Here is a 19856-nt window from a genome sequence, read left to right on the forward strand (position 1 = left end):
ATCATAGCCATTTTTGGATCACACTGTATGTGAAAGATGAGCCAGTAGATCCTGTCAGTTGTGAAATGTATTAAAATGCTATGTACAAGTTTATGAAGTGGAAATGGAGTTGCTAAATCACAAGAATTTAATTGAAATTTCACAGGGCTCTAGAGCTTAGACTTTGGACATCTAGAATTATCATCCTACCTCTAAAACGACTCTGCACAAATCATCCCAGAAAAATTATCTGTCTTCCCCTTTCCTTGTTCACTGCAACAACCTACGTGACACGTTATTACAGCTTTACGGAACTTTTTGATCTCTAAAGTCTGGAAGTACATCCCAATGATTAACCCAAGACCATTTTATGGTTTAAAATTATTGTCTCATCGTCAAGGCAGGAAAATTCTACCATAAATCCACACACACATGTACACATTATTACTGCATAAGAAACCACCCTAGAAATAGTTCTTTAAAACCATTTTATGTACTCTCAATTCTATAGATCAGTGATTTCGACTGGCCTTGTCTGGGATCATGCATATAGTCATCTGGCATCTTAACTGGGCACACTCCTGACTGGTTGTTGGTATTGATTATTGTCTGTACTTACCCCCTAGCCTTTCTTCCTCGAGATTAGCCTGGGCTTCTTCATATGTAGACAGCATGTCAGGCAGGTACAAACAGGAAGCTATAAGACCTCTTGCAGAAGTTACATGATCTCACTTCTACCACATTCTATTAGTCAAAGTAGATCAAAAGGACAGCAGAGAGTCCCCTCTTGATGGGAAGAACAGCAAAGTCCCATTTCAAAAGGACATGCATATAGGAATGGGAGAATTATTGTGAAGATCTTTGTATACACTCACAGATCATTTCAAGAATGATACTAGCTAAAGCTGAATTTTTTTAATGCTGTATGATTCCTTTAAGAATAGCAACACAAGGGGTACCTGGGTGGCTCAGTCGGTTAAGCGTCCGACTTCAGCTCAGGTCATGATCTCACGGTCCGTGAGTTCGAGCCCCGCGTCAGGCTCTGTGCTGACAGCTCAGAGCCTGGAGCCTGCTTCAGATTCTGTGATTCCTTCTCTCTCTGCCCCTCTGTCTCTCTCTCTCTCAAAAATAAACATTTGAGCCAAAATAGAGACTAAGTTTAAGAAGAGTCATGGAAAAATTGATTTGGAGGCAGGAATATTACACAATTGATTATCAACTATATAGAATTTAACACCTAAGTGTTGGGCCAGCAACATAATATGAAAAAAGAAGATAATGCTTTTCGTAAGATGTTTATTTTAAGGAGAGGAAGGAGTAGGTTATTTATACCTGGGTTGCTGCCCTGGAGATAAGTCGCCTACCAGAAAGTCTCTGACACGGACTTGTATCTTTCATTCCTGGCACTAATGCACATTTAGGTCTCGCTAGCCAGGTGGCATAATGCATGCACCATGCTGCCTCGTGGGCACCAAACCATCCTTGACAAACAAGTCTGCCATTCAAATGCGTTTCAGATAACATTTAAGTGAATCCCATTTTTAAAAACTGCTTTTTGTTATAATGGAGTTTGTTTATAAGTCTGTGTTGTAATCTAATAATAATAGCTAATGACAATTTTGTCACTTTTTGAACTCAGACAATGTGCTAAGTGCTTTCTAGTTTTTCACTGAATCCTTAACAAAGATCCTGGGTTAGATATTATCCCATTTCACATAAAGAGAAACAGATAATTAGTGTCTGAGCCAAGATTTAAATATAGGTATGAGTCCAGGTCCTATGCTTCAAGTTACATATATGCTAATTATTACTAAAATTTTCTCTCCAGGTCAGACCTGTCCCTGGAGCCTCTCTAAACTCTAACTACCCAGGAGACAGACCATCTAAATTTCCCCCAGCATCTCAAAATTAACAAGACCAAAACCGAACTTCTCACCAAACTGCTCTTCCTCTTCCAAATTTTAATCAACATCCTGTCCATTTAGGCTCTCAAGACAGAAGCCTTGGAGTCATAAAGAAGATCACATGCACAAATACAAAGTAATGAAAGTTACTTGTATACAGGTTTCTTATCTTGCTTATTCCCAATGTCTAACCCAGCACCATAAACAATTGGTTATACCTCAGAAAGGTCAAGCAAATACAGTTTCCTATCTCCATATGCACCACCAATTCTCTAGTCTAAAACCTCATCTCTGAACCATTGCAATAACTACCGCCATGGTCTCCCTACTGGCCATCTCTCTCTCCCTCAATTATTCCACACTATCAACAGAATTGTGGTCCAAACAAATCTAGTACTACTCTCCAATTTAAAATCCCTGTTGACTGCCAATTTTCTACAAGGAGTCAAATCTTAACAAGAAGCATGAAAACTGCATGCACTTTGGGGTCAAAAAAATCTGGATTTTAGTTAGCCTTACCCATCACTCATGGGTTTTGTGTCTGTAGGCTAGTGAGAACCTCTTTTGAGCCTCAGTTTCCTCAGGTGTATGCTATTTTCAGTGTAGTGAGAAATCAGTTAATGAATAAAGCACCCAGCAGGATCGGGAATACAGTACAGATATAATAATAATAAATACTCGTTATTATACCTGGCCCACCCACAACTTCATAACTTTATGCTCTAAACACACTGTATTTCTCACCCTTTTCAGAAATCAACAAAGCAAAAAGCAGTTAAACTGGGTCGGGAAGGAGTGTAGGACACAAGGGAATTTTAGAGATGATAGAGGTGTCAGTTGTGTGCACATATCCATTTGTTACAGCAACTATTAAAATAATAGAATAGTATAGGGCACCTGAGTGGCTCAGTTGGTTAAGGGTCCAACTTCAGCTCAGGTCATGATCTTGCAGTTCTTGAGCTCGAGCCCCGCACTGGGCTCTGCGCTGACAGCTCAGAGCCTCGAACCTGCTTCGGATTCTTTGTCTCCCTCTCTCTCTGCCCCTCACCCACTTACACTCTGTTTCTCTCTCTCAAAAATATATATACATTAAAAAAATTTTTAAATAATAGTAGTTACCTTTGGGGGGAAGGAGAAGGTTGGCAAAGGGTACCAATTTGGGCGTTACTGGCCATTTTATAGATTTTTACCTCAATGATCATTACATATATATTTGCTTTGTAATAATTCAGTAAGCTGATAGTTTCATGCATTTTTGTGAATGTGTATAATATTTCACAATAAAAATATTTTTTAAAGTAGCTGACCTAGGTTTCAATGCCTGTGAACTACACTTAGAAATCAGAAATTAGAAACGATTACTGGACTGGTTTTGTGCCTTTGCACATGCTACTCCTTATGCCTGGAAATATGTTTTCTCTCCATCTAGAAAATTCTTACTCCTCCTTCAAGACCCACTTCGGATGTCATTCCTTCCATGAAACCAGTTTCCACAGATAAATAATTGCTCCACATTACTTCTCCTGTGGTACACCATTCTTTTTTTTTTTTAATTTTTTTTTCAACGTTTATTTATTTTTGGGACAGAGAGAGACAGAGCATGAACGGGGGAGGGGCAGAGAGAGAGGGAGACACAGAATCGGAAACAGGCTCCAGGCTCCGAGCCATCAGCCCAGAGCCTGATGCGGGGCTCGAACCCACGGACCGCGAGATCGTGACCTGGCTGAAGTCGGACGCTTAACCGACTGCGCCACCCAGGCGCCCCATACACCATTCTGATTAAATATCTGATTCTTACATCATTTAGAATTCATCAAGAGCACAGACCATAACTTACTCCTCTTTGTTTTGCCATCATCTAGCACACTACTGCCACATGATAAGCAACCATTAAAAGTTACCGGATGCGCTTGAGTGATTGGATTAGCAATAAATGTAATAAGAAAAAATTAGTGGGGAAAATCAATTTTAGGAGTTTGGTTTAGTAAGGCCCTTGGCCTAAAAGGACACTCATTTCCAATGTAGAGAACAACCATACAAGGACAATTAAAGGAACTCCTATTGTATACTGTGTACTAATGCTGTAGAATATGTAGCACACAGCTGGATACTTGAAACTATTAACCATTCATCATGTAAAACCATTCATGACTTTGTTTTTGTTTTTTTGAGGGGTGGTGGCTGTTCTGTTTAGATTTTTTTTAGTTTTAATTTTGAAATAATTTCAAATTTAGACACAAATTGCAAGAATACAAAGTTCATCAATTTTTAATATTTTCTCATATTTGTTTTCTTTCTCTTTCTCTATACACATATTTGATTTTTGAACCATCCAAGAGTAGGTTGCCTACATCATGCCCCTTCACATCCCTTATTACTTCGGGGTGTATTTTCTAAAATGAAGGATATTATCTTACATAACCACAGTACAGTTATCAAATTTAGGAAATTTAACATGATAAATTTGATTTTATTTAAATTTGATTTGATTTGATCTGATTAAACATGATTTGGGGAGCCTGGCTGGTTTAGTCAGTGGAGCATACAACTCTTGATCTCGGGGTCATGAGTCAGAACTCTATGTTGGGCATACAGCCTACTGAAAACACACACACACACACACACACACACACACACACACTCATGATTTGATACAATACAGCTGACCCTTGAGCAATACAGGTTTGAACTGCATGGGTCCACTTATACATGACTTTTTTCAATAACACAATATAATACTATATATGTATTTTTCCCTCATGATTTTCTTAACAATTTCTTTTCGCTAGCTTATTTTACTGTATGAATAGAGTATGTAATACAGATGACACTCAAAACATGTGTTAATTGATGGTTTATGCTATTGATAAGTCTTCTGGTCAACATGCAACGAGTAATGTTTTGGGGGAGCCAAAAGTTATATGTGGATTTTTAACTGTGAGGGGTAAGTGGGGGTCAGCACCCCTAACTCCTGAGTTGCTCAAGGGACAACTAGACTTTTATTACATCTATAGTTATTACTATAGATGATATTTATATTATATTGTTAAATTATTATAACTATGTCAGTTATCCTGATAATGCCTTTTGTGAATCTTTTTTATTTGCTCCAATATAAAACCCAATCCAAAACCACATACTGCATTTAGTTCTATCCCTTTACTTCCCTTCAACCTGGAACCATTCTTCAGTCTTTGTCTTTCATGACAACCACATTTTGATGAATATAGGCCAGTTGTTTTATAGAAAGAGTCAGTTGGGGATTGTCTGATGTTTCTTCATGATTAGATTAAGGTTTTATATATTTTGAATGGAATACAACGTAAGGGATGTGGTGTCTTTCTCCCGCGTATCACAACCAGAAGCATGTGATATCTGTTTGATATTAATCTTCATCACTGGTTTAAGTGGTCATTCAGTTTCTCCACTATACAGTTCTATTTTTGTTATGAATAAGTAATTTGTGAAGATATAGCAATGGTTTTATTATAGAGACTCCTTTTAACCAGTATTCTTGAGAATTCTATGTACGTTTTAGAAATTATCAAAACAAAAGTAAAAGAATAAAAGTTAATTGAATTGAATCTTTATTTCTAATCTTATAATTACAAACTAATAATCAATTGTGTAACTGGAAACTGTTTTTCTGGTTTACTCTTACGTTATATGAAGTTGAAAAAAAAGTTTATAATTATCCTGTGTACTAATTTATTATTGGAAAATCCATTCAACCAACATTTACTGAGTATCTGTTATATTTCAAACATCCTGCCAAACTGAGAGTATATAGTAAGACAAGTTTTCTTCCCTGTAGTCAAAATTTACTTAGTGCCTATATACTAGGTCCTACGAATGCATCCATGAATAATTTAGGACGTTTTTATCCTCTTGCAGTTTCTAGTCTAATTATTGAGGTTCCCAATCTAATTTTTTTAACGTTTATTTATTTTTGAGACAGAGAGAGATAGAGCATGAATGGGGGAGGGTCAGAGAGAGAGGGAGACACAGAATCCGAAACAGGCTCCAGGCTCTGAGCTGTCATCACAGAGCCCGACGCGGGGCTCGAACCCATGAACTGTGAGATCGTGACCTGAGCTGAAGTCAGACGCTGAGCCGACTGAGCCACCCAGGCGCCTTGAGGTTCCCAATCTAAATGATAACATGTAAAAAAGTATATTATTTCATAATAATCACATAAGACAAGCACAGAAGAGATGATTGAAACCCTGGAATTATAAGATGTCATACACAACAGGGGCACAAGGCAAGGGAGCATTTGCAGCAACAGTTTTTCAACTCACTTGAATTAGAGAAGAGAGCATTATAGAGGATGAATAATAATGTGTTGGTTTGGGGGTGCCTGGGTGGCTCAGGTGGTTAAGCGTCGGACTCTATTTCGGCTCCAGTCCTCATCTCACAGTTCCTGAGTTTGAGCCCCACATCAGGCTCTGTGGTGACAGCACAGATTCTCTCTTCCTCTCTCTCTGTCCCTTCCCCACTCGTTCACACTCTCTTACTCTCTCTCTCTCTCTCTCTCTCAAAATAAATAAACTTTAAAAAATAATAATAATGTGTTGGTTTTTTTCCCAAGTAAATGTGATGTTTCCAAAACCTATTCCTTAAGGATAGCTGGCTAATAGATTATCTATTGCTATGTATTTGCAAGGTAATGCATTCTAAATTCTAAATTGTAAATGCTTTATGATTCTATTTAAATAGATAGTCACTGAAGAGTTTTGCACTTGATATTACATCATTAAAAAGGCATTGTGAGTTTTTCACTCATTCTCCCAACTGCTCCTCTTTATGGCCAAAGGGGTTTATTTGCAAGACTGAGTAAATAAGGCTGTAGTTCAAGACTGTAGAACAGAATGAAGTTAACTTCTTTACGTAACTCTCACTTCATTAGCGTATTGATTGGAACTACCAAATCCAAAATCTTCTCTAATGACAGAGTATCAGGAAAAATGTACGCTTTTGGCTTATAGAAACTGAGTCAAAAGTTAAAAATCCATACATATGTCTCAGGTCTTAATTCCATCTGAATACATAGACTACTATGAATCAGACCATAACCTACAACAAAATACTATTTCAGTGAAACACTTTAAGTAAATGGTTGGTTTCTGAACTTATATTTATCCAAGATGTTAAATAATTTCTAAAATAATTTCTACAAAACGATCACTCATATCTTAAATTAACATTAATTTTCCCATTCCAACTTTCTATTTTTTTTTCAAGTTTATTTATTTTTGAGAGACAGAGCATGAGCAGGGGAAGAGCAGAGAGAGAGGGAGACACAGAATCCGAAGCAGGCTCCAGGCTCTGAGCTGTCAGCACAGAGCGGGTCTCGAACTCATGGACCGTGAGATCACGACCTGAGCCGCAGTTGGACAGTTAACCAACTAAGCCACCCAGGCGCCCCAAACTTTCTAATTTTTTCAGATGAAAGTTGTATACCTTGAATATGAGAAATCTCTAAAATTAGAGCATATGAAAGTAGATGGTATTTTGTATAGTCAGGAAGCTTGCTGAATGTTTCTTCTACTTTCGAGTCATCAGAACAGACTGGTCATAAAGCAATTTCAGTATTGTAATTGTCATGTATGGAGTAAGAAAAAGTTAGATTGGTAAGAATTTTGGAAAAGAGCCTTGAGAAGTTACTCCCTCCACTCAAGCAGAGTAGCTTCTATTTAGGAGAAAGCACCACAGGATCCAGAGTGGCAAGATTCTCGGTAAGACCTGTGTTGCCAGGCAGGACTAAATCAGCTCATGACACCTACATGCTGGAGTTAATATCACTGTTTTCAATGCCACAGAATGACACTTTCTTCTTAGTACTTTGTGGGGGAGTATCTAAATCTACTGTCACTCTCTTTTCTCAAAGAAATGCCTTTGAAGGGGAAAAAAAAGTGGGTCAAATTACTGTCTTTCTAAACATCTTATTGCTAGAAGAGACAATGTGCCAACACAGTCAGGAATGACAGTTTCATTTATTGGAATAAACTTGCTTTGCATTTCTCAGAAATTTTTTTAAAAAAGGAACAATTGCTATAGAAAATTGAAAAATCCCCCATTAATGTTAGTTCTCTTTTCTTCATCACTTGTGAAACTGAGAACAGTTATACAGTTATGTGAGAGAAGATCTCATTGAAGTCCCTCCTTTTTTATTTTTTATTTTTTAATGTTTATTTACTTTTGAGAGAGAGAGCGGGAGCACAAGTGGGGAAGGGACAGAGAGAGAGGGAGACACAGAATCTGAAGCAGGCTCCAGGCTCTGAGCTGTGAGCACAGCACCAGACGTGTGAACAGTGAGATCATGACCTGAGCTGAAGTTGGATGCTTAACCGACTGAGCCACCAAGGAACCCCAAAATCCTTCCTTTTTTAAATTATGGTCTTTCTGGTCTTAGGAAGGTCATTTTAAACATGGCACCTAGCCAGATGAGTGAAGATGCAAATAATGCACAAGCCAGCCACTTGTGAATGTCCAAAGACTCTTCAACTTCAGTGCTATATTTTATTTGGAAAACATCTGAGATATTTGTATCTCATCTAACTGTGTCTTAGGATGTCACTTAAAGAAAACAAAGACCTCACGTCCTCTGAGTACTAAAAAAGAGTCTACAGAAAATATTTTGTAGTCTATTTGTTCATCCCTACGTCATCCTTGTGTTAAAAATTGGGGGGGGGGGGGCGGATCCAAGAAAAAAATGTAAAGAGGTGGTGAGGAGAAAGGAAAAGTAATTGGCTTTAATAGGTAGGTTGTTGGTTTGTGTCTCCGTTTATGAAAGAAACCAGTGAGTAAAATATATATTCTAACTTTGAATTAGGAGAAGCAAGAGAATATAAGTCTGATTTACTATTACATGGCTCATGTGAGAAAAGTTTGTTCAAATTTACTGTATTTTGTACTATATGAGGTTAGAGGAATAAAGATTTGGCTCAATTACCAATCATCTTTGCACAATGTCAGGGTTGGAAATACCTTCAAAGTCATCTTTTTAAGCTCTAACCTTCCATCTAAAACTTGCATCTCCCTTACAATATTCCTATCAAAGGCCCAGCTAAAGTTTGAACATTTCTGAGTAACAGGGAATTTACCACCTCCTGAGATAATACATTCCACTTTATTCAATTGCATTGAAATTGGCCTTCCTGGGGCACCCAGGGGGCTCAGTCTTTTAAGCATCCGATTCTTGATTTCAGCTCAGGGCATGATCTCACAGCTCGGTGAGTTTGAGCCCTTTATCAGGCTCTGCTGACAATGTAGAGCCTGCTTGGGATTCTCTCTCTCCCTCTTTCTCTGTCCCTCCCTAGTTCGTGCTCACTCTTTCTCTCTCTCAAAACAAATAAACTTTAAGAAAAGAAAAGAAAAGAAAAGAAAAGAAAAGAAAAGAAAAGAAAAGAAAAGAAAAGAAAAGAAAAGAAAAAAAGAAAAAAGAAATTGGCCTTCCTGAGACTTTCATACCCAGCAAGGATGAGTATATGGGACTGACATAATTCCTCTTCCATCCCCCATATGTACTTGAAGTGTTTGCTGACTAGGCGAAATTTCATTACTTCATCCTCTAAAAATATCAACTATTGAGTTAGAGTATTTTGATTCACTCATGTAACAGTGTTTAGTGAGGACTTGCTTTATTCCAGTAACAGTCCTAGGAATGGGAAGATACCACGATGAGCTAAAACAAAAACCGTGACCTGACCCTCATGGAATTTACGGTTGTACAATCGCTATCTCCCCCAGATTATATGAAATCTACTGTTTCCATGCACATGCTTTCATTAATTTACTTTCTGATTAAAGATACTAAAACAACTTTAAAAGGAAAAAAAAAATTCCTTCTAGCAAGCATTCAGCAGAAAGCTCACAATTATCAACACTGAGGAACCATACCTCTACCAAAAATACATTACTACTTATACTTACGGAGCTAGTACAGATATACATAGTATATAAGAATGTCATTTGCTATGATTTATTTATCAAATAAAAAAATTGCATAGAATATGATTCATTAAGAGAATACAATTACTTGAATAATCAAAATCATTCATGACAGTCAATTAGCCGACTTTTTGCAGTTTTTTTTTTTTTAATTTTTTTTTCAACGTTTATTTATTTTTGGGACAGAGAGAGACAGAGCATGAACGGGGGAGGGGCAGAGAGAGAGGGAGACACAGAATCGGAAACAGGCTCCAGGCTCCGAGCCATCAGCCCAGAGCCCGACGCGGGGCTCGGACTCACGGACCGCGAGATGGTGACCTGGCTGAAGTCGGACGCTTAACCGACTGCGCCACCCAGGGGCCCCTGCAGTTTTTAGATAGGATAGAAACTTTTGTAGTTAGTGTGCCTGGTTCTTACATACTCCAATAGTTCAACTCGGTACAAAATTAAATTTGCAGATGAGGTGGATGTTGGTAGCAGGACTAGGTTAGGAGCTAGAAAAAAACAGTCAAGACTATGTGATTTAGGTGACTGACACTACCAAGAATAATATATTGAAAACTCTGAAGGAAAAGTCTACAAAACCCTCCACTGGCGCTGTAGGTATAGTCATGCTATGAGCAAATGAATTCCTGTATCCGTGAGGCCTATTCAGAATCTTTTGTAGGTAAATGGACTCCTACCTTTACAGTCACAACTGATTAAACTAGTTATCATTTCATTAGTCACAGGCAACCATATACAGTCTGGCACACAGTAGGCACTCAATGGACATTTTTGACTAAATGAACACGTGGGCAGAAGTGGAAATAAACTCGGAAGCGGCATAAAAGGGACTAGAGAGAAAGGGAGTTATTAACTCATTCAATGAATATGTATTGATCTCCATAAATAGATCAGGCATGGTGTGTCAGATGCTGCTCCAGGGTGTATGGGGGGGGAAGCAAAACCAGACATGATTGTACTAGCCCTCAACGAGTTTACAGACTAATTGAAGAGAGAGCTATTAACCCAAAAATCACTCATGACAATGTACATATGATGTGCATAATATAAGTGGTATAATAAGACACAAGGTGCCATGAGAGAATATAATAGTGAGATTTGACCTTGTCAGGGAGGTCAGGGAAGGCTTGCAAAAGGAAGTGACATGGAATTATCCAGAATGAAGTGAGGATGAAAGAGGGCCTGGCAAGTGCAAAGTTCTTATGGAAGAATGACGGCGAGTGTGACTTTGCACAGTGGACATGGTGTGGCATAAGGATGGAAAGACCTTTGCAGGCCATGTGTACAGGTCCTTTATCTTCAGAGCAAAGAAAAAGCGTCCGCATGTGTAGTCAAGGTTAGAGATCTAATCATTACATTCAAACACGCACACAAAATGTATTGTCATTATGTTGTATGTGTTTACATGTACTTATAACGAAACTGAGATATCACTGACATTATATAATTGATATAATAAAACTCCCCTTTTAAAATGAACGATTCAGTGGTGAAACCCAGTTTCAGTATACTTGTAGAATTGTGCAACTATCACCACTATGTAAGTCATACCCTTTTCACTGACCAAAAAGAAATCCTGTACCTGTTAGTAACTCCCTATTCCTGTCTCCCCACAGTCTAGGGCAACCACTCATCTACTTCTTGTCTCTATGGATATGTCTCTTCTGGACACCCACATAAATGGAATCATATAGTATGTGGTCTTTTATGTGTGGCTTCTTTCACTTGGCATTATGTTTTCAAGATTTATTCATGTAGCATGGATCAGTACTTCATTTCTTTTGATTGCTAAATAATATTCTATTGTATGGATACACCGTATTTTATTTATCTACTCATCAGTTGATGGACTTTGGGTTGTTTCCATTTTGAGCTATTACGATTAAATGTTGCCATGAACAATTTGCGTACAAGTTTTTGTGCGGGCATATTCTTTTCTTTTTTTTTAATGTTTATTTATTTTGAGAGACACAGAGTACCAGTGAGGGAGGTGCAGAGAGAGAGGGAGACACAGAATTTGAAGCAGGCTCCAGGCTCTGAGCTGTCAGCATAGAACCCAATGCAGGGCACAGGGCTCGAACCCATGAACCGTGAGATCATGACCCGAGCTGGAGTTGGACGCCCAACCAACTGAGCCACCCAGGTGCCCTGTTATTTTCATATCTCTTGGATATATACCATAGAGTGGAATCGCTGGGTCATATGGATGTCTTCTTAATGCTCACTGTTAACATCTGTAGTAGATGAACATCTGGACTGTTCTTCACTCTGCATAGCCAGAGCCCCAGTAGTGCCCCCCTCAGTCCCTGCCCAGCCTCTCATGGGATCAAGCTGTATGTTTGCCACATATTTTGTCCAGCTTCTGGCAGACTGTCCATAACAGGCCTGCCAGCTCTAAACTCAGCATCCAGGCCACATGGAACTGAGGGAGAACCAGGAATGCAAACTAAACCTCTCTGACTAAACACACCACAGCATCCTTTAACTATGGTGTGTACTCCCCCAAGTGGATGCAGGACTGCCCTGTGCTGCAGCTTCCTGCCAGGATCCCAAACAATGAGTGGATGAATACTCTGTCCACTCCTGTTGTTCCTCCCAGTTTATTGAACATTCCTGCCCAAAATGGATGAGGCCAGGAGAAGGGTATCATGTGTGATCTCCTCTCCAGAGTTTCAGGAACTCAGAATAAAGAGAATTTGTCCAATTATCTTCACACCTTCATTTCTGCTTTACCCATCTAGTCCACCAACATGGGTAGACTTTATTTTTGCTTCTTCCACAGTTCAGTGACTCTCTAGAGGGGATGTTTGGAACTCTGTGGAGGTATTATTGGTTGTCACAATGATTGGCAGCTGCAACTAGCATTTAGTAGAACAGTATAGAAGATACCAGACATCTCACAGTGCTTAGGACACTCGGTGCAGCATTCCATCTGACATTTCTTTTTAACGTTTATTTATTTATTTATTTTGAGAGAGAGACAGACAGACAGACGGGGGGGGGGGTGGGGAAAGAGAGACAGAGAGGCAGAGGGAAAGGAGAGAGAGAGAGAAAACCCCAAGCAGGCTCTGGGCTGTCAGAACAGAACCCGATGCAGGGCTCAATTTCATGAACTGTGAGATCATGACCTGAGCCGAAATCACAAGTCCAATGCTTAACCGCTGAGCCACCCAGGTGTCCCCAGTCTGACATTTTTTTAATGACAGCTTTACTGAGATAAAACTCACAAAGTATTATTCAATTCTTTTAGTATATTTACAAAGTTATGCAACTATCACTACAATCAATCTTAGAACATTTCATTACCCCCAAAAGAAATCCTGTGGCCATTAGCAATGACCCCCCATTTCACCTCAACCCCCTATCCCTAGGCAACCATAAATCTACGTCCCCTCTGTATGGATTTGCCTATCCTGAATATTTTGTATAATTGGCCGTATATAATATTTGATCCTTTGTGTCTGACTTCTTTCACTTAGTGTAATGTTTTCAAGGTTCACCCCTGTTGTAACACGTATTAGTACTTCAAGTTTTTGATTGCCAAATAATATTCTATCGTATGAATATGTCACATTTTATTTATCCATTCATCGGTTGATGAACACTTAGGGTTTTTTTCCACTTTTGACTATTATAAATAGTGCTGCTGGAACATTCATAGACATGTTTTTGTGGAGATATGTTTTCATTTCTCTTGGGTATATGCCTAGGAGTGTAGTTACTGGGTCACAAGGTAACTGTTTAGCTTTTTGAGGAAATGCAGACTATTTTTCAAAGTAACTGCACCATTTTACATTCTTGCCAGCAGTGGATGAAGTTTTCAATTTCTCCATATCCTTGCTAATCCTTGTTATTGTCTGTCTGTATTATAACCATTCTAGTTAATATGAAGTACTATCTCCTTGTGGTTTTGATTTGTATTTCCCAAATATAGCTAATGATGTTGAACATCTTTTCGTGTGTTTATTGGCCATTTGTATATCTTCTCTGGAGAAATATGCCTGATGTTTTAACAACCCACTAGGCTTACAGAAAGGTGGAAAAATTGCTTATTATCTGAGCCTAGAATCGAATTCCAGTTTACATATACCCTTGACCCTTGAACAACACAAGGGTTAGGGCTAGGTGCTGACAGCACAGTTGAAAATCCACGTATAACTTTTCACTCCCCCCAAATGTAACTATTAATAGCATATGGTCGATGGGAAGTCTTACCAATCATAAACAGTCAATTAACACATACTCTGTATGTTAAATGTATTATATACTTTATTCTTACAATAAAGTAAGCTAGAGAACAAAAAATATTAAGAAAATCATGAAGAAGAGAAAATACATTTACAGTACTGTACTGTATTTATCAAAAAGAATCTGCATATAAGCAGATTCTTTTTATTCAAAAAGAATCTACATTGTTCAACAGTGAGCTGTAATCATGAAGTATTTTTTCATGATTTTAATATACAGTGAATTCAAGAAATGCAACTACCATGTAAACTGTTGCTTATACCTTGTTTTCTTTGGAAGTTTAGCAAGATTTCTTCATTATTTCAGAACATATCACCAGTGGCAGTGCCCTCGTGGTATTTGAATTACTGGTGTAACATGCTTTTCTATATCAGTCTCCGTGTGTTCCTATGACATGCAAATATGTACCCGAGGGAGTTTGAGACTCCTTTTAACAGAGTTTGAAACACAAGGATCTCACTACATGTTAATAAGTTTTTAAAAATATTTCACATCATTTCTAACTTTTTAAATGTTGTATAACACACCATTGCCTGTGCTGTGAAAATTACATATTAAAATTAGGTACTGTAATTTGTAACAGCCTGTTGTTTTTTAATCTTACTTTGACTCTGTTCCCAGAAGCCTGTCAAACAACCTTCTTCTGATATGGTATTGTTTTTCAATCTGCCTTCTTCCTCTTTGCCTAAGAATACAGTATCCAGGGTCTTTTTAAAGACCAGAGATGGGATGCAGAGGAATTTTAAGACAGGAGACAGGTTTTGTGTGTGCGTGACACTTGATCACTGATGTCATAATAAAGGGAATTATTTTACATTGTATAAGAAATAAAACCAAATTCATTTGTACCAATATCTTATTTCCTCATTTTCTCCATTTCAACTATCTATAATTTGTCTTGGCTATTATCCACACTTCAATTATGGTTATTTCCCTTTCTCTTATCATATGTAAATAAGTGTCTCTTGGTATTACATATCCTAATTCTGGTTTTTATTTTTCATTTCCACTTGTATTTCTGCCCTTTCATTTTCTTGTATTTCTTATACAGAAGAGTTTTTTACTTCTCTTAAATTCACTTTTTCACTGTAACAAGATTCAAGCATATGACCCCCTCATTATGTCTTCTGGTCTAGACATGTCTAGGCTAGAAAAACTTATTATTTTATAATAAATTACTTTCCCTTTATTTCTCCTTTATATTAGGCTTAGGTTATTATATTGATTTTTTGGAATTCTATGTGGAGATAGTTTATATTATCTATGCCTTTCATTTCAGGATGATAAGGGAAGCATTATAAAACATTAGTTACGAAAATGGGACACTGAATCTGAGGTTGAGAACCACTGCTCTACACCATACCTTCATCCACCATAGGACAGCAAGCTTCATGGCCTGGCTATCCTATCATAGGAGGATGGGTTAGCCTCTCTACACCTTGGCACACTCTGTGATCTCAAATTAGTAAGCCTGGTTCTTTACACACTACAGAAATTTAGATAATCATCTCTAGCCCAAGCCTGGTTTCAAGAGTTAAAAAGTCAGGAAACTTCTTTCTCATCCCAGGGCAGTAAGCCTCAAAGCTTACCTTCTAACGTAGATGATAAACTCATGACTTAAAGGCCAAATTAAAATTGGTATTTTAATGATTGCTAACTATAAATGTTTTAAGCAGGGTAGAAGGTAACATAGTCATGTTTGGGTTTTATAAACTACAACTGATAGTGTAGATAATGGACTGTGAGAGGCTCATGTACTGACTCAAGAGAAACATAAAACCCTTTCTGGTTTTCTCTGAAATCTAGTGAAGACATGGCTGATATTCCCCTATGTTCCCCCAGGGGACAAGGCATCATTATATTCATCTTTTGTCACTAAGAGTCATCTGGGACCTTAAGGGATTAACAGCATAAAATAGTATAATTTACAAAGACATGAAACATGCAATTGGGGAGTGGCTTAGTGATCTTAAGAATCTAATCCATTCATTTATTTATTTATTTATTTATTTATTTATTTATTTATTTATTTATTTATTTATTTAGAGAGAACAAGAACAAGGGAGAGGGGCAGAGGAAGAGAGAGAGAGGATCTTAAGCAAGCTCCATGCCCGGCAGGGAGCCCGAGGGCTCAAAGCAGGGCTCAATCCGGGATCATGACCTGAGCCCATATCAAGAGTCTGACAACCGACCGAACCACCTGGGCACCCCGAATCTAATTCCTTTATATTCTAACTTTATGTACTGACCATCTCCAAGCCGCATAGGTACTTAGCTGTGGACTGGGTCTCTACAGTTTCTAGCTAATAAAGGCAGGCAGGTCTTAGAATTGGAGTACAGTTGCTGCTGCATGAACTGGAAAATATGGAGGCTTTATGCATTCTTGCTTTCTCAATCTGAATCCTCCCATTTTATGATAAATATATAATTTGACAAAGTTGAATTAGGCCCAATCTCAAGACATCACCTATAATTATGACATAGTATTACAGCAATAAGAGTCTCATTGGTGAGATGTGAATTATTTAATGAACATCGTATTATAGATCCAACCACCAATATGGTTATTGTCATTCCAGATCAGAGAGGAGGAAAGAGTCATCAACTGACTCACATTATTTATATCTACCTCCTGTAGATATAAACTGTATGGGATGGAATTCCTACATCAAGATGGCCAAGAAAAAGATTCCTGAGAAGGATCATAATCTTTGCATGGGAAACATTCAATAAGAAAAAATACATCTGTTCCTATTGGTAATAAACAAAGAGAAGAACCAAGGATGGATTTCTTTGTCCCTTTCAGATAGAAGATTCTGTGATTCATTAAGGATTATAACTAAAATAAAACAATTTAGGGTTTTGGGGGTCATTTGCTGGCTGATTACTTGATTGCAATTTTTAGTTTACTCTGTGTATCTTGGTAATACATGCTTTCTGTTTCTTCTTGTTTCACCAGTAATTAATAAAATGGAGAATGTTTTTTTAATGTGTATTTATTTATTTGGAGGCTGTGGAGGGGCAAAGAGAAATGGAGAGAGAGAATCCCAAGCAGGCTCTGAGCTGTCAGTACAGAACCCTACACAGGCCTTGATCCCTCAATCCTGAGATCGTGACCTGAGCCAATATTAAGAGCTAAACACTCAGTGGACTGAGCACCCAGGTGCCCCTAAAATGGAGACTCTCTATGAAATATGACTTCTTATTGCACAGATTCAGCAATCCTTTTGCTTACTGTATTAGTTTTCTAAGGCTGCCATGTAAAGTAACCACAGAGTGGTTTAAACAAAAGATATTTATTGTCTCCTATTTCTGGAGGCTACACGTATAAGATCAAGGTGTCAGCAGGACCACACTTCCTCTGAAGACATGAGGAAAGGATCTGTTCCAGGCCTCTCTCCTAATTTCTGATAGTTCTTTGTCTTGTGAAAGCCTAACCATGTTCACATGATGCTCTCCTCGTGTACCCGTATCTGTGCCCAAATTTCCCCTTTGTGTAAGGACACCAGTTCTACTGGAGTAGGGATCAATGCTATTCCAGTATGAATTCATCTTAACCAATCACTCTGCAACAACCCTATGTCCAAATAAGGCCACATTCTGAGGTACTGGGGGTTAGGACTTTAACACATAAATTTGGAGGCGAGAGGATACAATTCAACTCATAGCATTTACCTTCTTGCTTGAAGCAGTAATGCTTTGTCTGTGAAATTATGGTTGTGGGAAAGGAAGTAAAAGAGTGGTTTTGAATAGTGGTGTGGCAACCACGACTTCTAGTTTCAATTTCTAGTCCTCCTGCTCATTTTTCTTCTTGATACTAAGGAAGAAAAATAACAAAAGTCTTGGACAATTGTAAGCGTCCATAAGTCACTGTGAATGTTTTTCTGTGAGAGACTATATAATAGCAATAGAGATACAACTACTCATCTTGGAAGAATGTGCAAAATTACCAGCCAAACTTCAAAGTGTCAAGAAATTGCTACTTTTAGATTTGAGCATATAAACACTGCTGACATACACCTCAGCTTCCTGCTGCCATTTTCCTCAAGATTAAGAGTCTTCAAAGCAAACCCCAGACCAAGCAAAATTATGCAGTAAAGGAGAATTGCCTTTTGGCTCTTCCCTTCTCTTCCTTGTCCTGCTTCTTCCCCTTGCACAGCCCGCCTCACATACTTCCCTGTCTCTTTTTTGCCTTTCTTGGCCCAGATCCTCCGGAGTCCTGTAGACGCTTTGCCTGAGCCTGCCAACCTTGCTGTTTGGCCCATCCTGCGACTACCTGTCAGGGTTTATTATCATGGCGTTTACCTGCAGAAATCTTCCAGTTCTGGATTTCCTCAGGATCAGTTTCTAAGCTTTGATCTTTGATCATAATTTGCAAAATTAATGAACTTGATCCATGGTAATGTGGTTGTGGGAGACTGATAAAGGATCCTTCCATCCCTTCTAGGTAAATCTGTGTTGGATTAAAAAAAAAAAAAAAAACAAGAAACAAAAAACGTCTGAAACAATGGCAGATGCCTCTGTTGTATAATTCAGCCTAGTGCCTTTCACTGGGATCCCCACACAGGAATAGCTACATCATTTGCAAGGTCCAGTGCAAAATGAAAATGAAGGGGCTTGGAACCAGTGCCCCAAAACAAAGAGGACAAGCAACCCCCAAAAGATTATAACTTCCACACCAGTACACACTCAGTGCCTGTTCAAGAGGGACGGTCCCTCCGATGCACCTGCCAAAGATGCTGGGGTGCCGCCACTCGAGACACCACAAGGACATGCACCTGACTCTGCCCCACCTGCACCTGTACCCAGGCCGCTCCCAGGGGCAGAAGGGAACAAGAGAATGCAGGTTTCCCCCTTTCTGCTGAGGCTGCCTGGTTGCTGGACCAGGCAGAGGATAGTGATGATCTTGGGGCAAGAGTGGGGAGGAAGAGGCAAGGTGGGCCCAGGGCCCAGGGGGCAGAGAGCAGGTAGCCAAGAACCTAGGGGAGGGGGTGGCAGGAGGCAGTGCATGTGAACCAAGGCTCCAAAACCCCAGTGAATGCTCCACTGTCCCATCAGACCTCACCTACAAAACACCAATTCAAAGATAAAATTATTGAGTTTCAAGACAGTAACCACATAGCATTAAGCCCCAAGCACAGTGGCACCCTAGAAAAGGAGGCGATATTTTCATGCACATAGATCTTTGGAGTGATCCTTCAATCCCATGGCATCATAAGGACACCAAGACATAGCACAAACAGTTTAGGATTTGGAACAAGAAGATGCAGATTTTTGTCCTGAGTTTCTAACTTACTAACTAAATTATGTTATCATTAAACTTTTCAAAAGCATGCTTTTATCATTTATGATGTTATCGTGTAAGGTGGTATCCTATAAGGGTTAAATTAAATAAGTTAGCCTGACAGACGACAAGCCAGCCACCAAAATGCCTTCACTTCATCCTTGGGTACACAGCTAGATTATGTTTCTTGTCTTTCTTGCAGATAGGTGGAGCCATATGACTAAGTTCTCTGTGACAAAATGTGAGCAGAAATGACATATGCCACTGCCAGGCCAGGCCCAGAAACATCTCCCTCAACTACTTCTCTATTCCCTTTCCATTCTATAGGCTGGTTGTAAGTGATGAGGAGGCCCTAGAAATAGGAATTCTTAGCCTGGGGTACATGGAGCCCCAAAGGGTCTATGGATAGAATTCAGAGAGTCTGTGATACAAATGAGAAAAATCTTTAAACCTTTATTTCCACTAACCTCTACTTAAAACGC

The sequence above is a fragment of the Lynx canadensis genome, chromosome A2, assembly GCF_007474595.2.
Source record: "Lynx canadensis isolate LIC74 chromosome A2, mLynCan4.pri.v2, whole genome shotgun sequence".
In the NCBI taxonomy this organism is placed as follows: domain Eukaryota; kingdom Metazoa; phylum Chordata; class Mammalia; order Carnivora; family Felidae; genus Lynx; species Lynx canadensis.